This window comes from Leptopilina heterotoma, unplaced genomic scaffold (assembly GCF_015476425.1).
Source record: "Leptopilina heterotoma isolate Lh14 unplaced genomic scaffold, ASM1547642v1 Lhet_63, whole genome shotgun sequence".
Classification (NCBI taxonomy): Eukaryota; Metazoa; Arthropoda; class Insecta; order Hymenoptera; family Figitidae; genus Leptopilina; species Leptopilina heterotoma.
Window position 1 is genome coordinate 2,420,620 of NW_025111149.1, and position 23,075 is coordinate 2,443,694.

At 30.8% G+C, this 23,075-nt stretch overlaps 1 protein-coding gene across 1 annotated transcript in view; it reads right to left on the reverse strand.

The window, feature by feature from the left end:
* LOC122509883 (cysteine-rich secretory protein 2-like) overlaps positions 1 to 23,075 on the reverse strand; it is a 213,204-nt gene that overhangs the window by 188,782 nt on the left and 1,347 nt on the right. The gene's annotated exons all lie outside the window — the stretch shown is intronic.

Here is a 23,075-nt window from a genome sequence, read left to right on the forward strand (position 1 = left end):
CGCAACAGCTTCAGGTGAAATATAATGGACTGACCCTATATTAATCTATATCGACCAGTGCCAGGGCTTCCGTTTCATGTTCCTTTATGCCCTTTATGGCTTCGTCATTACTTTAACTTTAATTATTTAAAATTACTCAATTTCCTTTTTGCTTCTAATTCCCTCATCCATTCCTCCCCTTGTCCAGATTCATCCAAAGTCCATCTCACTCTTTCATCCATTCCCATACACTCTTCTTCTTTCCTTTCGCATCTACCTAACACATGTCCCCAATCTTCCAGTTCAAATCCACACACTCTACACAGTTTTTCCTCTTCATTCATCCAATATCTACATTCACTCATACCCTCACCCATTCTAAACCTTATTACACTTTTCCATTTACTCTCTTTCCAACTTCTCCTCAGGTACTTCGGAATGCCCACTCCCTTTACCATCCGGTACCACCTGTTGTACCTTGACTTTCCGATTTTCTCCCACCTCTCCTCCTTATCCCTTTTTTCCACTTTAATTCCATTACCCCCTCTACCCCTATTCGATTTTGACCCTTATCTTTTCTCACTTTTCTTCTCATTTTCTCCCATCTCGTCATTTCCTTTGTACCCCTTGCCACCCTTTCCTCTATTTTCTCTAAACACATTTTTGCCCAATCACTTCCTCCTCCCTTTCTCAACTTCTCTTCAAACCTCCATGCTCTCTTTCTCTGTCTTACAACCATTTTCTCTCTCTCTAACTCCTCTCTCAACATATACCCCGGACAATACATACTCACCCCCATCACCCATCTCAACAATCTTTCATGCATGCTTTCCACTTTCTTTTCTTCCTTCCATCCCCACACTTCCGCTCCATAACTCACTATTGACCAAATCAGTACATCAAACAACCACACTCTCCTTCTCCAATCATCCTTAAACCTTCTTTCTCCTATTCCCCATACTTGCCCCATCACTCTACTCGCTCTTTCCACCCTTCTTTTAACATTCACTTCATGCGTTCCATTTCATTCAAACCAAAAACCCAAATAACAAAACTCATCTACCTCTTCTACTTCCCTTTTATTCATTTTCCAATCATACTTTTTCCCCCTCTCCTCTTTCTAAATCTAACTACTTTCGTTTTTTCCACATTCACACACAAATCTTTCTCTCTTGCATACTTTCCAAACTCATCCATCAATAGCCTCATAGCCGCCTCGTCATCCGCCATCAGCACCACGTCATCAGCATAAGCCAATGAATACACCCTTCCTGCTCCCAAAACTACTCCTCCTTTTCCTCTCCTTTTCAGCTTCTCCTCTAAATCCGCTATTAGTAGCGTGAACAGCAGAGGACTCAACGGGCAACCCTGCATTAGGCCTCTGCCTAACCAAAATTCTCTTCCAACTTTTCCTCCCACTTTTACTCTAGATCTTGCGTCCGTTTCTTGTTTACCTCCTTGCCGCTCCAACACTCTCTCTTTTACTTCTCCCCCTTGTCCTTCTATTTCAGCTATTATTGGAAAGTGCTCTGAACCTATCTCACGCCCCACCGTCATTCTTTTTAACTTCCTCTTCGTCCTTTCACCCGCTAACAGGTAGTCAATTACCGTATCCCCCTTCCTGCTAAACGTAAATTCCCCCCTTTCATCCCCCCTTGTATTACCATTGCATATCACCCAACCCCGTTCCTCTATTAAATTTACTAGTTTTCTTCCGTCCTTATCCACATCTTTATGTTTGGATGCTCTCTCAAATTTCTCCTCTTCTTCATTCCAATTACCTCCACCCAATTCTCCTGTCCACGCATTGAAGTCTCCTCCTATCAGAACCAGTTCGTCTTTCCCTTCCTCCATCCATTCTTCGATACTATCCCAACCTTCTTCCTCGCCCCTTCTTCTGTACACTCCTACTAAATTCCATCTCTCCCTCCCTACCCTACCCTTATGCTTCTTGCCACGCATCCTTCTTTATCCTTCAAGAGTGTACCTTCCTCCTTAATACCCACCCTGACTCCAGACACCATTCCTCCTGCGTTTCTACCTTTCTTATGCTCCCTCGTGGCCGGCTGCATTCTCCATCTATAACCTTTCGGAAGTTTTCTTTTCACTTTCACCCAATCTTTTTTATCCACCCAAGTTTCACAAAGAAATACCACATCCCATCCCTTTATTCCCTCCCAGAATCCCTCATCTTTATTCTTCAATCCCGCTACGTTCCAATATGCTACTTCTATCCTTCTATAATCCCCCCCTCCACCTCTTAGTCCCCTATTTACTGTTCTTCTCCATTCTCTCCGCTCTTCTCTCCAAACCCCGCTTCCTTATTTATCTTGCCCTTCTCTCCTTCTTCTATCACTTCCCCTGATTCCTCCTGGACTGTCCATTTAACCCCTTCTACCCATATTCCCTCTCTGCCCCAAACTACCTTTTTTCCATTGCCCCTTTCCTGTCATAATTTCTGCTCCAGCAAATACCGTATCCTTCTCTCTCTCCATGTTCTGTCCTCGTCAATTCTCTCTTTTCTTCCCTTTAATTGACTTTTATGCTTCATTACCTGCTTCTTCTGCTCTTCATTTCCTAACTCCACTATCCAATTCTTAAAGCTCTCTTCTTCTCTTTCTCCCACACCCCTTATACTTCTAATTTCTGCGTTTACCCCGATATCTCCCAACAATTTCTCTATCTCTTTCTTCCCATTTTCCTTTGTTGCCCTTACTCCCTTGATCATTATATTGTTTCTTCTTTTCTCCTTTTCCATTTGGTCCATCTTTCTATTTAATTCCACCACCTTTCTTTCTAGTTCCTTCTCTCTGATACCTCCTTCTTTTCTTCCTTCCCTCTTTCCCTCTTCCTGATTTTCCAATCTCTCTAATCTCACCTTCATCTCTCCAACCTCCTTCCTTTTACTCTTCCTCTCCTCTTTGTTCTTCTTCTCCAAATTGTCCAATCTTTCCCATACTACCTGTGTTGACGAGTGAGAGCACATAATTTTGTTTGTTCGATTTGTTTGTTCATGTTTGGTGTTATTTTTCTGTGTTTCGGTTTGATGTTGGTTGTTTGTATTCTTGATTTGTTCCATTGGTGGGTTCCTTTAGTTTGACCTTTACATTTTCACGTTCGATTGTTGTATTGTGACCCGTTGAAAGAGGGAGGGGCCTTTGAGCTCTAAGCATTGTATAGAGCGGCGCCTTCCTGCCGGCAGGGATCGGTGAGGCCGCCAAGCCCCCTCCACTTTCCTTGCTCCTCAGTCTGTACCTTTCGATTAAAGGATATGTTGTGTGCTGCTCCAGCTGAGTGATAAGGATAGGGGTGACGACAGAAAGTGTCATAAGGAAAACCCCAGGATAACCACAGTACAGTCGTAGTATTATAGCATTTTCCAGCGATGTAAATGAGGATGACGACAGCTATTGTCCTTGGAAGATCCTCATACAATTCACATGTAATGTGGTGAGTAAGAAATAAATAAAAATTCAATTAAGAAGTTTATATATTGTGTCTTTTCTCTTCTAATCCTTGCCCCCGAAATTTATCGGCCATTGCGGTCGTCAACAACCTGTTTTTCCTCCTCCCACTTATCCTCCCAAGCTTTCCACATGTTTTTAATCTCCCCTATTTCCTCCTTTACTCCCTCAACTTTGTTTTTAATTCTGTTGTCTAATTTATCCATTTTTTTGCTCATTTGTTCCTCCAAATTCCTGATTAAATCCACAATATTCTCCTCTTCTTCACCCCCACTCGTTTCAGAGTTTCCTTCACTAAGCTCCTCACTTTCAGCTATCTCCGAGCCTTTACCCTCTTTCCTCGATCTTCTCATAAAAGCAGGCGATGCGCCTGGATCTTCCTTTCCGAGAAGCTGTTGATTCGTGAACCTGCCCCTTCTACTTTTATTTTTCTTACTAACTACTTCATTGAACTCCAATTTCTTTTGCACACCTTTTCCCCCTTTGTCATTCTTCCCTGAGGCTCCCGCTGTTTCTCCCTGCCCTCTTTTGCCTTGATCACTCTCCTCGTTCTCTATGACAAAGGCCACATGCCTCCCCCTATCGGACAACTTAGATAAACATAAGTTCATCATGGATGAGGGCGGTGTCCCAATAATTTATCATATATCAAGAAGCAAAAACGAGAGAAAAATAAAATATAATGCTTTAAATATAATGCTAAAGCATTATAACTTGAAATTATTACCGGGAATCGGGTTGCGGTACTCCACCAGTCGTGCTACGGTGGAAATGGTGAGGAACTCCCCCGGGTACTTGACTAGAAAATTTTGGTGGCACAGAGGCGAGGTACTCCGTGATTGACTTGTTCAAATAGGTGTTATAAGTGCAAATATATGTAATAATAAAATTTATATGCAAGGGCGTGTAAAGTATGAGTGGGTGAAAGAGGCGACTATCAAAAAGGTTTTAGGGCGGACATCAATTCGACACAAAGACACTAATCTCGGCACTTCGTTTCCAACTGTCTTATAGCAGTTAGGGTGGGGAAGAGTCGAGGAGGGGATATGGTTACAATTGCATTAAAAAGATCCGATGCATGGCGGTTAAACATAGTCGACAGTTACCGGGATGCAATCGGTGAAATTTCACATGGGATTGAAACAAATAGATTTGATATTGTGGAGCTTTTTTATCTTAAGTAAATATTCTTCTAGCTTTGTTTTCTTTTGTTAAAATGTATGTAGTTAGTTTTCGCCTCAGGGTGTATCTGGCTGAAGAGAAATATAAATATCTTAAAATGTGTTTTTATGTGGTAAACTGAAAAAAAAGATTATGTATATATACGAGATACTTTGTCGACGAGTTGGCTTTGAAAGCCCGTTTTCGACGCAGAATTGTTCCAAATTTTTGCAAAACGTTTTTGTTTATTTTTTGCGTTGTACCAGATTTTATATTGTTGTTTAAAAATAAATGAAAAAAAGTGTTAGGCTAGAAGTCCGTAGGTCGTAGGTTTGATTCCTCGCAGTGTCCAATTTTATTTCGTTATAGGTTTGCGTTTATTCTGCGTTGTAAACATTAATTTGATTAAAAGTTAAAAGTTGGGGATTATTACATGTTCGCAAATATAAATTAATTTTTTTTATTATATTAACATTAAATTTAAATAAATTTTCCACTAGATTAGAAAATAGACGGTCTGGTCTGATTCAAGCCAGCGCCAGATGATTTTTCTACACGGGTATTAAACCAGTACTGCGCCAGTACTAAACCAGTACTGGCTGCCAGTACTGCGCCAGTAACATCAACCCAGTACTGAAAAGCGTTATCATTTCGGTCAAATGCCAGTACTGGTTCAACCATGGCGGCCAGTACTCCGCCAGTCCTGGCGCAGTACTGCGCCAGTTGTCAATTTTTGCTTGGGCGGGTCGGTACCATGCCAGTCGTTAATGCTGGCACACCTCCAACTTTTCTGCTGGGTTATTGAATTTCAAAAGGTTTGAATTTGAAATTTTTGAAAATTGTCGTGGCAACCCTGTTTTTTTACTTTTATATTTAAAAATGATGCAAACATAACCTTAAAATGATTGAATTTTAAAAGATTTTAAATGAAATATTATTGAACATCATAATTCCTTTGACAAATTTAGTTGAATAATATTCAATTTGATTCAATAAAAATTACGTTTTTAATTCAATTATAAAATATGTTTAATTCAAACATATTTTTTTGGTTAGCTACTTATTTTTTAATTAAAAAAATTTTTTCTCAGTGTATACCTATTTAATTCAAAAATAATTTTCGGTGACTGTATAACAATGATAATTATATTTTATTCAAATATATTGTTTTCTCAGTGTAGAAATCTCCGGATTAGTGAAATTTAATGAAATTTTTTATTTTTCTTCAATTAACAAAATCTCAAATTAGCCGAATTAAATTTCCATTTTTATTATAAATTAATATTTTAAAAAATTCAATTATTTCTTTTAATTTGTAAGAAAAATTTGAATTCTTTTCTTATATTTTTGAACGTAAGAAAACACGTTATATACGAGTGAATGAATAGTGATTTCACTCACGGAAAAAAAAAGTTCACGAATCTCTCGTGAACTAGTATATCACTTTTGGATGGGACACAAAATTCTTGAAAATCAACAAACACAGTTCGTCAAAATTTCATCAACTCCTTCACTAGAAACATAGTACGGTTTCCGAACTTTTCGTCAAAGTTAACGAAAAATTCGTGAACTTTTAAAAAATGCTAAAAACAAGAAAAAATAATTTCCAGACACTACTTTTTTATAGTATTTCACTTTATTTGATAACTTGACGCCTATTACGCATCCAACTACACAGAATACACAATTTTATCGCCATTAAAATTCGTAATTCGCTTCACGGGATTCGAACCTAGTACCCTATAACATAATATTTCTAAGAACTAACCGCCATGGCTAAACCTATATACACAGTACTTTTGCAAATGACACGATTAGCTTTGTCTGCTGTAAAACTCAGGACCGTGCAAAGTAGAAAAGGACCCTTGTCGTAACCTTTAATTTATTTTATGAATTATTTGTTTCACAAAAGAAATTACCACACAAAAATATTCACTAAATAATAAAAAACACTGTTTCTAAATAATAACTTTCATCAAAGAATTAGCCCGAATGTAAACACCGATGACACCGACTGAATGATGAATGCTTGATCAGCCATATTTGATGCGCATTACGAACTGCGCATACTACTGACACTCGCGAGTTCACGATTTTTTCGTGAACTTGTACCTCTACTTTTGACGAACCCCAGGCGGAAATTTCCCACTGGCAGGGTACCGCGCCTGTACAGACGTCGGTAAGACTGTACTGGCATGGGTCCGCCTGACGACCGGAGCGGTGCAAACATTGTACTGGAACCTGACAATGTGTTGTAGTGGCTGCGCGCCTGGCTCGGTACAGATTTGATGCCGCCGAACAACCGGCGTTGTACCGGCATTCGTCCGCCTAGCAAGCGACGCGGGCCAAATTATATTCTTTATTGAAAAATAAAAAAAAATATTTAATTAACTATGCATGGTGCATGTTAATTAACATTTATTTATAGATCATTTAAAGCATTTTTTACACATTAAAATTCTAAACGCTCGCAGTGGGATACGAAGCCCAAGCCTATTCTAATCTACGCACCGAAGTCTAATACGCTAACCACTACGCTATTCGCTCGCTTGCGGATGTGAGCAAAACAACGCCAATATACAATACCGCTAAACAAAAACTTATATGTGACGTTCCGCGACAAAAGGGACCTTAGGTCCGAAAAAATTAATTTCGAGTTATGTATATTATTCAATATTTATTGAGTTGCTCTTTCACATACAAGCATCAAAAATAATTTTTACTTATAGATTTTTTTGTTATTAATGTTTAAAAATGAGCTTGTTGAGTGTTTACACGTGGTTGTTCAGAAAAGCAGCCCCTCTACTTTTCAATACAACTGCACTGGTCATCTACATACAATTTGTGCGCTTCGTGTAACGCGGACAAATATCAATGTGTAGTGAGTAGTGGGGCTGAATTCTAGTAGAACGTCTCCACCAATCAGAGACGCACTACTTCAATCGCCTTTCCTGCAGAATTCACTATTGGGAGCTAAGGTCCCTTTTGTCGCGGACAGTCACATATATAAAGTGAATAATAATTTTTACTCAAATATTTTTCCATATTTTAGCATTTTATTTATATTATGCAAATAAATTTAAAGTTTTATTATATTTTTATTTAATCTTCAATGTTTTTAATATTTATTTTTATTTTATTATTTAGGAATAATTAGTTGAACACTTCACTTTATAACTATTCGAAATCAATACAAAATTAACTAAAATAAACATTTGTAACTTACTGCGTTTCAGTTATACTTTATAAATGTTTTTAAAAAAGAGAAAAAGATGAATGTAATTAATTTGAAAGAAATATTGAATATTAATTAACACTCACCTTGCATAGTTAATTAAACATTTCTTTTATTTTAATTTTTAATAAAGAATATAATTTGGCCCGCGCTGGTTGCCAAACGGACGAATGCCAGTACAACGCCGGGTGCTTGACGGGCTGAAACCTGCACCGAGCCGGACGCGTTTTGCAATAGAATGACAGTGCGAATGTACTTTCGGCTCTTTAAAAATTAATAATACAAATAATGTTTAAAGCATGATGGATTAAATTTATTATTATTATTAGTTTTTATTATAAAAAATAAAAAAACCGCTGCCAAGTTGTACATTTTTATAATTTTGGTGTTCATTTCATGAACACTTTGCTTCCTCATAGAAATAATAATAATTGAAATATAAGAATTACTTTTTATAAAAGGGTTAAAAATCATTTAATCTTGGTCAAAAAAACGTGTTTTTATATATTCTATAAAATGGTAATAATAGTTTAATAATTGCACATAAGTTAATAAACAAGAATGTTGAAAAAATGATATTTTCCACAATTTTTGATTTTTCAAATACCAATAATTTCATAATTTCTGCCCGAATCAGGTTAAAAAACAGGTCAATCGAAGCGTTTTTTAATGCTCTTCAAGTTGGTAATAATTTTTTGAAGTTACTTTTACATAATTTAAAAAATTTTTTATAAAAGTCTTATTTTTCAAAATTTTAGATTTTTAAAAGTTTAATATCTCCGGTTAATATGGACGAAAAATGTTCAATTAGGGCTCAAAAGATGCGTGTAAAAAAATCTACAAATTTAAAGAAAAAGATTTATAAGTGTCCTAACATTTTTTTAAGTTATGTCCAAAAAACGTTTTTTTACAAAATGAAAAATGCAAAAAAAAAATAGTTAAACTTCATGAATCGGGCTAAAAATACTCTCATTTTATGTCCCCCGGAGAGACCTACAATTTAAAAAAAATTGAGGCCTTTAGCTCTTTCTCGTTCTGAGATATTGACGCAAATGTAATGTTAGTACACACACACATCGGGACAAATTTTTAAAATCCGTTTTTTGGACTTTGGAGGTCAAAATACGTCGAAATTTTTTTTTATTTATTTAGAACATTTATACGGGGAGTTCCTGTGCATATATAAAGTACTAAAGTATTAGGCATAATAAAAAAAAATTTATAAATATGTCAAAAAATGACAATCCAAAATTTTGCTAATACAAAGCTTCCTTTATGAGGAAGCAATAGCAAAACTTGTCAGATTTTAAAAGATATTTGTGGTAAGATTTTTAAAAGCGAATTTATGAAAAAAATTATCCTATATAAAAATAAAACTAATTTGAAAACTAGTAACAATTACTATATTCTAAGCATATTCTTATTAATAAATTAATGAATTAATAATTTTTAATTCACTTATTTATTGATTTATTATCAATAAATTAACAAGTAAGTAATATTAAATAAATCCAATCAAATTTATTTAATAATACTTATAATTTATTTATAATAAATCAATAAATAAGTAAGTAAATAAAATTAATTAATATATTAATAATAAAATAAATTATATAGTTCTCAGCCGGTAGAATGCCTGTACCGCTCGGGTCGTTAGACGGACGAATGCCAGTACAACGCCGGTTGCGAGGTGGTATAAATTTTGATCCGCCGGTCGGATCAAATCTTGTACCGCGGCTGTACTGCCGACAGTAGAAAGATTGTACCGAAAGTCGGATCCGACTTTGTACCGCGCCAGCAAACATTCTCATCCGAATCATCCGGTATTCGTCCGACTTTTCCGTAGTTTCGTCCGTAGTACTACTCATCCTTAACACAGTTCATCAAAAATTCATTAACTTTGTTTCAGTTTTTCGTTGACGTTCGCCATTTCTAATCAAAAGTGAATGAAAATTTTGAAATTTTGTGTCCCATCCAAAAGTGATATACTAGTTTACGAGAGATTCGTGAACTTTTTTTTCCGTGCTGATGAAAGCTCTTGTTGAGTTTTAACTGTTGGCGTTGAACGTTTTATCGCTCTGGCCTGGCTGTGGACGATTATAATGATTTATAGTGCCAAATTTCTCAAGTCACGCGGTCTCGTTGCTTGTTCAGACTTGAAGCAGACTGGTGAATTGTTATCATCCCCGACAATCTTTCATTTTCACCCAGGTAAAACCACCGCACACGTGACAGTATTCCATTTAAAAAAATCCCCCTTTCCTTTTCCGTTATTATTCATAAATTGACACACCCAGAAAAAAGTAATCTCATATTTAGAAATTCACAGTTTTTCTAAGGATATCAAATTGAGAAAAGAGACGAATTAAAAGAGTTGCATCGCAACAATGAAGTATTCTGGGGGTTTAAATTATTTCCTTCATTCGATTTTTCGCAAAATTAAGGTTTCATTAAGGTACTCGGTTTTGCCCCACTCTCTCCTGGACGATTTTAAAATTTCGTCTGACTACATAATAGACTCGTACTACTGATTACAGTTTTTACGAGGCATAATTTGTTATCTGAGGAAAATATTTAATCATCTGGTCTGAACTTTGGCAATATTAAACGATCGTCTGACTAGAAGAGCCTTTTACTACTGATATATTTACAATGTTTTCCCTACTATTGGTACTATTGTTTCTTGTTTGTATGAATGCCACAGTAAATTGGGAGGTATTAAAAAGCGTTGCAGATTAAATTAATACCAAAAAGGATTAAAATAATCCTTTTGGTGTTATTTTTTACTATGACTGAAATCTTACTTTAAATCAAAACCAAGTCAACGATTACTAACAACTAACTAATTAACTTAGTTACAAACTAATTAAGTAACTTACTAAGTTACCAACTATGTAACTAATTTACTAACTACCTTACTAACAAACTTAGGTACTAACTTACTAATTAGCTAACTTACTCATTTAACTTAGTTACTAACTATCTAACTAACATAGTTACTTATACTACCTTACTAAAGTTACTCAGTTAGTTACTCAGTTAGTAAGTTAGTTAGTAAGTTAATAAGTTAATAAGTTAATAAGTTTGAAAGTTAATAAGTTAATTAAGATATTAGTAATTAAATTAGTAAGTTAGTTAGAAAGTTAGTTCGTAAGTTTGTTAGTAAGTTAATTAGTAATTAAGTTTGTAGAGATGTGCGAATCAGGGATTCAGGTCTTGAATCGAATCGAATCTGATAAAATTACTTCAAATCGAACCGAATCTAATGACGATTCGAATTTATTACGAACCAATGTACTGTTCAATAAAATGATATTGTTAATATCATGTCGTGTTTTATTTTTTTGTTTGACATATAAATATATATTATATAAATCACTATTCCACGTGAGATTTTCTTTCGACTTTTAAAAAATCTCGTGTGGAAATTTTCTAATGGCCCTTTATTGGTTCTACCTAGATTTCCCCTTTATTAACTTGGTCCTAGCTTGTTTATCTTTGTAGGCCCAATAAAAGGAACAGTTTAATTAACTATTTAAAAAAAATTACTTATTCTTATTTATTATTATTGAGATTCATTATTCCAACTTTTTTTTACCTACAAAACTGAAGTCAGTAACATTTTCGTTGACGCAAAATGAGAAAAGAATTTTTTTAAAGATCAAGATGCAAATAATTTCTGATAAAAAGAACTTAATTGTTCTTTTCATTACATCCTACATAGATTTTTAATCCAATCGGGGAGGGAAAGTCAATTGTTATTTAAAAATTGAAGTTTTTATCTCATTTCGTCGACGTAAACGTTAGAAACTTCAGTTTCATTCAACAAAATGTGATTTTAACAGAAGTTAACAAATCCGTGAACGGTTTTAAAAATTTAACTTTAAAAATATATTGTAACGAAAATTTTAATTGAGTTAATTAACTGAAGCTTAAATCAAAGCTCATGAAACTTTAAATAAATCTTTAATGTCAGCAGTTTTTCAATGTTGGGCGCAAAAGTTAACTGAACATTGCATTAAGTAAAAATTTTTTTTAATTTAAATGGATTTTTTCTTTACAGGAGGAAGTTTAAAGAAAATATTAAAAAGTTTTGAAAAACTTTAAAAATTAAAGAAAATTGTAAACATTCATGCAATGTTTAGTCAACTTATGCGACCAACATTGCACAGGAAAAAAAAAGTCTGACTCCGTTTACACCTTAAATTCAGCCCATGTATTTCACATAAGTCTATCCTTGTTTAATGGGGCTGACTCCGTTTACACCTTAAATTCAGCCTCGAAAACAGGCTAAAAGTAAAACTTTTTTTTTAGTGTGTGAAAAACTGCAGACATTTAAAGGTTTATTTTAACTTTCATAAAGCTTCGGAACTAAAGATATGCTGTAAATATACTGGTGGCCAAGGAGAAATCGACATAACCTTTAAATTCAACTGGTAAATTAGTAAATTTGACTATGTCATATTTTTATACAACAGATTTAATCAGTAACTTATATTTTACTAATCGAATCAGTAAATAATAATAATAATAATAATAATAATAATAATAATAATAATAGTTTATATCAGTATATAAACTATATATATATAGTTTATGCTTATATTTAAAAAATATGAAAAAATTTATTTCTTGAGTTTCGAATCTCATATTTAACCTCACCATTTTTCAAGAACCTAACAAATACGAAAATATGTTTGAAAATAAATTTGGGGGTACCGGGGATCGAACACGGGTTCGACGGACGCAAACGCAATAACCTAACCAACTGAGCTAAACTACCAATCGTTAAGAGAAAAAAAAATCTTGCCTTTAAGCTACAAGTACTTTTATTGGTTGAAAAAAGGCGGGTAAATTCAAATTGCTTTTTTATTTCAAATAATGCATTTACTTTAAATTTTATGAACTTTCTTTATTTTTATGTTTGTGTATATGTTTGTATACATTAATTTTAATCTCTCAAGATTAATGCATAAGATAAAACATATTTTTAACAATTTTTGTTAATTAATCATAGAATGAAATTGATCAAAAATAATTATCAACTTAAATGTAAAATATTTTTTATTATCATTTTTTCCAAATTTTGAGGAAGAATTAATTATTCAAAAATTCAATTATATTTCAAAATAATTTTTAAAAGAAAATTAATTAAAATCTTAACGATTGGTAGTTTAGCTTAGTTGGTTAGGTTATTGCGTTTGCGTCCGTCGAACCCGTGTTCGATCCCCGGTACCCCCAAATTTATTTTCAAACATATTTTCGTATTTGTTAGGTTCTTGAAAAATGGTGAGGTTAAATATGAGATTCGAAACTCAAGAAATAAATTTTTTCATATTTTTTAAATATAAGTATAAACTATGTTAGTTAACATTTATTTTAGGGAAAATTTCCTTATAATTCTTTAGGGTTCTTTACGAATATAAGTTTAGAGAAAACTACAAAATAATTTTTTTGTACACTTACACGTTAAAATTGTATAAATTTTCCTTCATAATTTCTCAGGAAATTTACGGGGAGAACGCCAAGGAAGTTAACAACGGAAAATAACAATCGGAGGACATTTAGAGGTTCTGGGAAGTTGACGGGAAGTTAACCGCGTTAAGTTTCGAATTTAACATGGTTAACATACCGTTAACTTCCTGCAAAATACGTTTGATATTTGGCGCAAGTTTGCTGCAAACTTGCAGTGCAAACTTGCCAAGTGGGTGACATTTTTATATTTATGCAAGTTTGCTGCAAACTTGCAATGCAAACTTGCGAAATTTGCATGGAAAACTTGCAGCAAACTTGCAGAAAATGTCTGTGGTTTGTGGGTCAGAATTGAGTTACTGATAATTAGTAGAATTCTACTGATAATTATCTGTCAAATTTTACAAATGCAAAGTTAAAAGTAAACATTTCAGTTCAATATTGTCTCAATCTTGCTATGAGATGTTTAAATATTACTTCAAATTACACATAAACAATTACTGATACATATTTTTAAATATATTTATAACTTATAATCTAACAAGAAGCTCTAGCTATTACCAAGCTAGGGCCATGTTAAGGTACATTCCAAGCTAGGACCATTATAGACCCAATAATCAATATTGGCAAACCTTGGCAGTTTCCACACGGGATGTAAAAAAAATATTTTTTAAAAATTTTTTATTAAAAAAAATAATTTTTTTTATAAACAAATTAATTTTTTTTAATTTCAGTCTAAAAATAGTAAAAAAAAAACTAATTTGTTTATAAAAAAAAAAATTTTTAATAAAAAATATTTTAAAAATATTTTTTTTACATTTCTTGAAAGTCGAGAGAAAGCTAAAACTTTCATTCTTTGACAACTTTTCCTTAAACTCAATATAGGTCTACAATTACAAGTCCACATTATGTAGGGTCATTTGGGGTAAATGTAAACGGAATATCTATTTTTCACGAAAAACATTAGTTTTTTTTGTTAATAGGTAAAACGGACGGATTTCTTTTGCATGAACTTGTTACTTTACTTCCCTAGAAAAATTTGATGAGGTACAAAAAAATATTGATGCACCTGAATCGCCTAAAACTGACTGTTTACATTTACCCCGAGATTTTGAAATTTTCCTAAAATTCGGGGTAAATGTAAACACCACTGTAGTTAAGCGAGGTTTAAGAAACAAGTTATTTCAAGTATACTACTGTTTTAAGGGATGGAAAAACTGAAAAAAATTCTTCGTAGATGACTGATACTGATAACCAGTTGACTGATAATGTATCATATAAAATAAACAATCAACCATTACAAAACTAGTAATGTCAAAACTTGAATATTGCACTGAGAAAAATAAAAGGTTAAATATAACCAAGTTTTAGTTAAAAACAACCGAGCGATGCTGCTAATATAGCACTTGCAATGTGAATTGTTTGCAGTAACCGATCGAATACGATTAAAAATTTCGGTAGAAACTAGTTAAGACTACTCGGTTACGGTAGCTTCTTTCTCTGTTACTGTAACTAACAGTTTATGATTAATGATCGGTAAACGTTAGTTAACTTACTCGGTTACTGTAGCCACCTAAAAAGGCTACAGTAATAATATAAACTTGAATATTGTAGTCAATTAGCTCTGTTATAATAAAGAAACCGATTAATTAATTTTAAACCACCCAACTCGATTAAAATATTTTTTTATCAATAAAATATTCCCTTGATAAAAATTATTTTCTTTTATTGAAAAGAAATCTATTTGATTAAAAAATTATGTTCTAATTTAAAGATAACCAAAATTTTCTGTAAATTAAAATTCTTTTTTATAATCAAACAAATCTCTTTCAAATAGAATAAAATACTTTTAACCTCTTTAACGTGCATCGTGTAATATGTCATCGGGGATGTAAGGTTTAATGCGTTTAATATTCTCCATTTCATTTTTATTTTTATGTATCTATACTATTGTAGATGAATTCTATATTTGATGGCTGCTGTAACATAATCAATAAAAATTTGTATCGCGTCGGTAGAAACCAGAATTGTAACAACACGACTCTCCGGAAAAGACGAAACGAAGTGACTGACTGACTGTGACTGACGATATGTCGCCTAGATATGTTTACTCGGTTAAAATCTCACAACTCAACGTAATTACATGAAACTCGGTTAATATTAATCGCATAGTAATTGTTTATATTCAAAAAACAGATAGGTAACAACAACCACGAAAGTTTGTTTCCATTATGCACATTTCAGATTGGTTAAGACAATCCTTTGGAGGATTATTTTTAACAGATGTGTTTTAACCATCTCAGCTCGGTTGTGATAATCAGTATAACTTAGTTTCTTTTAACAATATCTTATTTATTTTTAAATACTTTTTTTTAACCGAGCTATTTCTACCACTCGGTTAAACGCAATTTTTCTCAGTGATGAACAAATTTTAATAGATTTTCATTCAACTTGTTAAAAAGAAGTTTTTAAAGTTGCTCAATAAGAATCTAAAATTGAATTTTTAAATTTCAAAATGGTGGATCCAATATGGCGGATGAACCTAAAAATATAATATTTTTAAAAATTGATCAAATTTGCTTGAATCTGGCTACTCGGGGGTTTTTGAGGTCGCTGAATACGAATTTGAAGTAAAATTTTAAATTTTCAAAATGGCGGATGAACCTAAAAATATTTTTAAAAATTGATCAAATTTTCAAAAAAAAAAATTTTTTTATCAAATTTTTTTTTCAAAGAGGATTTAATTTCCTTTTCTATGTAATTTTACATTGCCAAATTAATGAAATTGTGAAATAGAAGCAAATTTATTCAATTATTTTCTTTTAAAATGTAGTTCAAGTTCTGTTTACATTTACCCCGACTTTTCGAATTCTCGGGGTAGGTATATTTTTTAGAATTTTCAGCCTAAAAGATAAGATTTTTTTTTCAAAAAATGCTTCAAAAATTATAAATAACAATTTTTTTATTTGGCACTTTTCTTATTGGTTCAAAAACATATTTTCTATAAAATTAGGCAAGGATTTCAAAATCTACTAATTTTTAACCAAAATAAATTTTTTGAATTAAAAACAATTTTTTCTCAGTGTTTCGCTTAATTTTTCAAGTTTTTTAATGATTTTTTTTATACGCATCACGTTTCTTTTTCTCGCGAGTGGAAACAGATAAAAAACTTGTATTACATATGTTTAACGGTTTTTTTCCTGCGTTCGACGTTTCGCAGAAAACTTTTAATATAGATATATGTGACCTGGACAATGAAAAGGGACCTTACGTGCGAAAGCAAGTTTTCGAGAAAACAGCAGTTAAAGTTTAACTTAGAAAAACTCTTGTAACTTTTTTAAATATTAATATTTTTTAATCAATTTAGGCTTATTTTCTTCACCGTGGATCACAGTATTAAAATAAAAAACATACAAGTAATGAAAATGTTTTTTTAATAATTGTTTATATAAATTAATAACAAACTCCCCAAACGTAGAAAAAATAATCTAAGTTTTCTAACTGGCAACAATAAATATAAATAAGTGACACATGTTCGTAAGGGTTTTCGAGGCCACTGATTACGAATATGATGTTAAATTGACAATTTGACAGTTGACAGCTGTCAACTTCTCTAAAAAGTGATTGTTTTTTATAAAAAAGAGAGTAATAAGGTTTTTGAGGTCGCTGATTACGAAAATGATATCAAATTTGAATTTTAACTGTTGACAGTTGTCAAAGAAACTGTCAACTTTTCAAAATAATAAAAAATTATCGTCTTCGTTATTTTAATTTGTTTAATAACAAAAAATCATTTTTTTCGTATTTTTACTCTTGTTTCTTTTGACTTTAAAAAATTTTTTTAAACACTTCTAATCAACTTATGACTTTTTGGTTTTCACCATCTTAAAGAGCGTTTCAAACTTTATCCAAATCAACAAAAAAGTAAAAAATGATTTTTTAAAACGTAAGGTCCCTTTTCATAGACCAGGTCACATATGTGAACTTTGTTTTCTTATGTTTGAAAAAGAATATAATAGTTCTTAGTCATATATATATATACGTAAAATCATAAGAAAAAATATTAAAAAAACTTTTCCGGGTACTATATGTTTTATTGCAATTTTTTATTGTAGATTTATTTTTTCACTGTACTGAATTTTTATACATTTGGGAGAATTTAACTAATTTTTTAGTATTTCTATTTCTTTGATTTATTTAGCAGTATTTCTAGTATATTTACTACTAATACAAGTATTTCTATTTTTATTTTCTATTATATTTATTTACTTAAATAAAAATTGTATATTATTATCAAAATTTGATTGTTTAATTCTAATCAAAAGTCTAATTTGTATAAAAATTGGAACAAAAAATTGATTTAAATATCCAATTACTTTTCTAATATCAAATAAATATTTAATATTTTTTATAAATATTATTATTTTATTTGAACCAAGAATTTCAGTATTTGAAGCAAAGGGAGCGTTCATAAATGATGTCACGCTTTTGGGGGTAGGGGAGGGTCTTACTAAACGTGACACAATGTATTTTTCTCATGTGAAATTGCAAAAATTGCGTGACAGAGGGGAGGAGGGGGGTTGAAAATCTCCAAAAATTGCGTGACATCATTTGTGAACGCTCCCAAATACCATTTAATTAATTTCACTGAATAAAATTTTCACTTGAAACAACTACAAATTTTACTAAACTAGCGAAATATTTAAATGTTTTTATCAATACTTTCCCTATTCTATAGAAACTTATCGCAGTTCTAAGTATAATTTTTTTCTATATTAAATAAAAATTGTTTGACTCAAGTAAATATTTATTTTCTATACTAGACAAGTATTCGGTTATTTGAATGAATTACATTTTTTTAGGGTGGGTCTTAAAAATTAAATCCATATAGTAGGGGGGGAGGGGAGAATAATCTATATAAACGAGCAGACACATTTCTCCTGATATCCAATCAAAGCATTTTCAAAAATAAGTCAAGTGAAGTGAACTGCATGTTTTTACGCAGAATGAACAGAATTTCATACATGGAACATTTTTTCATTGCTTTTATAGTAATATCGTCGTATTTTTCTTCGGTAAAAAAAATAAAGAAAAATAAAAAGGCTTTTGATCACTTTTTTATTAACATTTTAATGCTACGAATCATTTTTATCATATGGTTGTTATTTACCATGTATAAATATATTTTAGTACCTATATAGAAACAAAATTTTTATAAAATTTACAACTTTTAAAAAATTCTGTTTGCTTAAAATATAATTAAATAAATGTATCTCATTTCAATAATAAAATAAATACAATTTTCAGAAGTGACAAATTAGTTGGAAAGACAATATTTTTATAGCCTCAAAAGAAAAAAAATAAAGATTGATTTCATCTGCGTTAATGATCAGTTTTGTAGTATAAAACTTTATATTTATCGATCACTGTTTGTGGTTGTAACATTTATAGTCTGTTTCATAAAATTTACTACAAAAATTTTATACGTCATTAGTATTTATATTGTAAATAATAAAAACATTCGTTTTTTATTCATATATATGCATGTTTTAAAATTAAAAGACCTTTATATATTTTTACCCTTATCTTTAATTGCTTGTTTAAACAAAAATTTTTTTAAATTAAAACAATTAAAAAATTAAAAACAGAATGATATTAAATTTTACAATTTAATAAATAATTTAATTAATTATTGTATTATTTATTTACAGATCAAGTTTATGAAAAAATAGAGCAACTCGTGGACTTGTGAGTACAAATTTTTTCTAATTTATTAAAAAATATTTTTTTTTAAATTATAATTAAAAGCCTATTTTTTGGAAATATCAAAAAAAAAGATGTTCCTAAAGTTACAAACTTTCCAAAAAAATATAAAAATGTTATATAAGTAAAATTTATAATAGTCAACAAAAATTAAAATTTACTGATTTATCAAAAAAAAAAACAATATTTTACTGATTAATCAGTCAATCAAAAATTTAATTAATTAAACATTTCAACGCATTCAGATAATTATAGAAGTAAATAAGATAAATATAAAAAAAAATCATTTTTAATTGAAAATATAAAAATAAAAAATAGAATACCAAACAGGGTACAAATTTTACTGATTAATCAGTCAATAAATGAATTAAAGAAGTTAAGATTTTTTTGATATAAATTCAGATGTAGAAAGAAGAATAAAATGAAAATAAAAAAAGCAATTTTAAATTGACATATCAAAATAGAAAGTAAAATATACCTATCAAAATACAAATTTTACTGCTTAATCAGTCAATCACTAATTTAATTAAGTAAATATTCTAACGCATAAAGAGTTAGTAAGAAATGTAAAATAAAACTAAAACTGAATAAACTTTTTAATTGACAATATAGAAATAAAAAATAAAATAGGTACCAAAATACAAATTTTACTGATTAATCAGTCCATCACTAATTTCATTTATTGAAAATTTCAACTCATTTAGATTTTGCGAGAAGAATAGAATAAAAAGGAAGATAAAAATAAAAAAAAATAATTTTTATCGAGAATATGAAAATAGAACATCAAAATACAAATTTTACTGATTAATCAGTGAATCATTAATTTAATTTAGATTTAAAGAGAAAAATAAAATAAAAATCAATAAAAAATAATTTTTAATTGAGAATATAAAAATAGAAAATAAAATAGCAAAATATGAATTTTACTGATTGATTAATCAGTAAAATTTATATTTTATTAGTGAATCACTAATTTAATTAAGTAAACATTTTAACTCATTTAGATTTAAAGAGAAGAATACAATAAAAAATAATTTTTATCAAGAATATAAAAGTAGAAAATAAAAAATCAAAATATAAATTTTACTGATTAATTAGTTTATCACTAATTTAATTTAGTGATTATTTTATCGCATTCAGATTGGGAGAGATGAATAAAAAAAAGAATTTTTATTGAGAATATAAAAGTAGAAAATAAAAAATCAAAATACAAATTTTACTGATTAATCAGTGAATAATTGATTTTAATTAAGTGAATCGAATATTATAACGCATTTAAATTTAAAGAGAAGTGTATAATAAAAATAAAACTAAAATATAAATTTTACTGATTGTCTCAATAACTGATTTAAAGAAGTAAAAAATGTTTACGTGTTACGGTACATTCAAAGTATCGTTTTTTTTATTATTATTGATTTAAAAGTTATACTTTGAAAAATCGGATCTCTATTTGATTATGTGCCATATATAATAATTAATTGTTATTTGAAATTTAAATAGATTATTAAATTCAATGAACTTATTTGTAAAAGCCGTAGTGTCGCAAACAGGTCAATAACATAAGGATTGCTTCGAGTTCATAACAGTCTTTTTGCATGATTAAGAAATTCCAAATTCTTTCATATTCTATTCCTTCTTACGATTCTATAATTTAAAATAATTGACAAGCACAAAATACAAGAATGATTTCACCACTTTTATGCATTAACTCGAAAATTTAAGTGTCAAAGACTCTTTTGGTTCAATGACCAGATTGTAGTTTGTTGACAAAACAGAAACGCAGGCGTTTCTGAAAAGGTCCTTAACCTCACAGACCTTATTGCCATCACATGATGCAAAATCAAAAATGAGTTAAGCATTTTTGCACAATAACCCGTGTAGAAATTGAAAATAGGACTTAGCAAACTAGGAAAATTAGTCAGGACCCGTCTAATTTCGTCACGCTTGAAATATCAGGTGATGATGTGGAAAGATAGAGAGGTTCTAACTAGATTGCCTTATCACTGCCTGAATAGAAAAGCAGAATGTGGGGATTTAACTAGAGGGCCTCTTTAGCGCCTCATTAGTTTTTCTAAATACCAAAGCAAAAATTTACGACAGGCGTAATATTGCGCCAGTAATACTGAACAAGTTACTGAACAAACACACATGTAAACAACACTGTTTCGACCAATCAACCTATGACTAACTTAACACTAACACTAACGTATACCTAACACTAACTCGCACGCTATGAATCTACTTTCTCATCGTCCTTATATACTGAACAGAACATTTCTTTACCGCTTGTGAGAAAAAGTGCAATATTTTGAAATTTAAAAATAGCAAATATTTTTGCTCAAATAGTTTTTATATTTTAAATAGTATTTTAATATGCGTTTAGAACTATTTTTCTGATTAATTTAATTGCTTATTATTTAGAAATTAGCATTTTTCAATGAAATTGAAAATTAATTTAAATACCTAATAGGGTCATAAATAGATACAAGATAGATTTCCCTGTTTAGACAAAAAGGGCATTCTAGTCAGAGCCTGATTGAAATATTTAATAGGGGCATAAATAGATCTAGTTAGATTTTCCTATTTGGAAAAAGAAGGCATTCTAGTCAGTGCCCTATTATCACCTATATCTAGACATTATTAGTGTGGTTGGCCTAATTAAATCCTCATCAGTGCCCTTTTTCAAATAAGGCGAAGTCGGGCAATTTCCACACGAGAAGAAAAAGTGCAATGAAATCATAATTATTCAGTTTCATCAGAACATATTTCCTAATACTTAACCCTTCCCAATAATTTGTCACACCCAAGCCTCAATTTCATGCAATAAAACTGGTGTGCTTACGATGTAATTCGCTTCTTTGCGACAGTTAACTCCTGGAGACAGGTTATCGCGAGGTTGACCGTCTGCGAAACTCGACCGGTTCAAGGGTTCGCCACGGGCAATCGAATTCGGGTAGACGTTAAACTATGATCCCCAAGTTTTGAACGTTCAAATGAACGAAAAATTTTTTACTGGAGATATTTTAATAAATTATTAATCACAAACAAATTTAGAAACTGAAATATTTACGTTTAAAAACTCAGTAATTAATTTTTTGGATAGTAACGCAAAATAATTGCAATAAAAAATTTATTTGTAGAAGAAATAAATAAATTTCGTTCATTTGAACGTTCAGAACTTTAGGATCTTGTTAAACTGAAAAATCGCGAAGTGTTTGGAATAGATAAGACTGAGAAGTTATAGTGAACACAAAATAAAGAAGTGGAATAATTTAAATCAATTTATTAAAAATAACCTAAAAATTGTTAATTACTCTCTCTCGCACATTATACAATTTTAACAGCCCTTTCGTCACACTTTGAATTGCTCTGAATATATGACAGTGATCATATAACAAACTCAAAGCAATAGATAGTCGAATTAAATAGCCGCGTAAAGATTGAGAAATTAAGGCGAGTAGAGACGAAAACAACGTGAGGTTAAAAATGAGTGTCTTAAATTGTCCCATTTAAATAAACCGTTAATAGTGAAAAGTTTAAGATAGTAATGACTGAGAATTAACAAATGAACAACCCATTAACAAAATAATCAATCATCAAATTTGCCCATTCTGACCAGAAGAAAGGTTAGTTTTAAATGACTCTCTCTCATTCTTCTTGTTTCAGTGCGGTAGAGATTAAGGTTACATAATATAAAGATAATTGTAAGTAAAAATCAATTATGACTATTGCTAAATAAATATAATATCTTATTTGGTCTAAACAAGATGTTAAATTGTTCTGAACCCATAGTTCTTATCTGCAATCCCTAATGAAATTCCTAAAAGTCCTAAATTAACAATAGATTAAAAATTAAATTAATCGAGATATAAAGAGAAGAAGAATACACGATCCCGCATAAATAAAAACATTTAAATTCATTTTAAGTGGTTGTTGTGAACCGAAGATTAAGCTACAACTTTTGTTTTATTAATTAAATAACGAAGGACCTTATTGAATAA